Raw genomic sequence first — 890 nt, forward strand, 5'->3', positions numbered from 1 at the left:
TTGTCCTCTTAATGGCACATTTAAATCTGTGCTTGCTACTCAATTTTTTCTATTAAGCACATGTAAAATATTCCATAGAGCAAAAAAAGAAAAGAATTGGACTGGTGTTTGTAATTGCAATTTGTGGAAATCATGAGCTCATAAATATTACTCCTCCTCTTTACCATTATACGAAAATAGGAGAAATGAATGTAACGTCAAAAAGAGGAACTAAATCATGGTTTATATAGCTTGGCCTCCCTTAGAAGTAGAAAAAGAGGAGAAGGGGGAGTAAACAGAAAGATAATGCTTATGGTACATACCAAACAAATGGAGAGACTGACTCTCATGGATTCTGCGCTTGAGCCACCAGCAAAGGTAATTTTTCCTCTGAATTATTTAATTGGAACTACAAAGTATAAATTCACTCATATTTGGGGCTTTAAAATCATATGGCTATAAATTTCAACTTAGGTTAAAAGTTTAAGATTATTAACTTTTAACTTACATTAGCTCAAAAAGAAATAGATACAACTTTTAATGCTATTTGTTTATTATGAGTGATATTTGATTATAATGCTTCAGTGGTGAATTCACTAGAATGAAAAGGAAATGGTAAATTGGATAATTACTTTGTAAGACTTCTAAATGTTACTCTTTTTGAACTGTGCAAAATGGTTTCAAATATCGCTGAAGTTTATAGAGAACTGGCAAGCCTGTGTTTCTCTCCATTTATGCAATATATATGTCTCTGAAGAATCGGTTGAAAATACGATTATTATATGTAATATAGAATATATTAATCTAGCATTGATTAATCATCTCAAAAAAACACAAGACAAAATGGTTATTTTACAAAGTATATTTTTGATAAAAATATATTTCATAAATTTGAAATTTTGAAAGTTCTA

General features: G+C 29.4%; 1 long non-coding RNA gene across 1 annotated transcript in view; it reads left to right on the forward strand.

The window, feature by feature from the left end:
- The first annotated feature begins 250 nt into the window (after positions 1-250).
- The window catches only part of LOC108528703 (uncharacterized), a 50,629-nt gene continuing 49,989 nt past the window's right edge, over positions 251-890 (forward strand). Inside the window, exon 1 of the long non-coding RNA XR_001885258.1 lies at positions 251-357. This is a non-coding gene — a long non-coding RNA (uncharacterized LOC108528703). The remainder of the gene's footprint in view (positions 358-890) is intronic.

Source organism: Rhinopithecus bieti, unplaced genomic scaffold, assembly GCF_001698545.2.
Source record: "Rhinopithecus bieti isolate Rb0 unplaced genomic scaffold, ASM169854v2 scaffold_5350, whole genome shotgun sequence".
Lineage (NCBI taxonomy): Eukaryota > Metazoa > Chordata > Mammalia > Primates > Cercopithecidae > Rhinopithecus > Rhinopithecus bieti.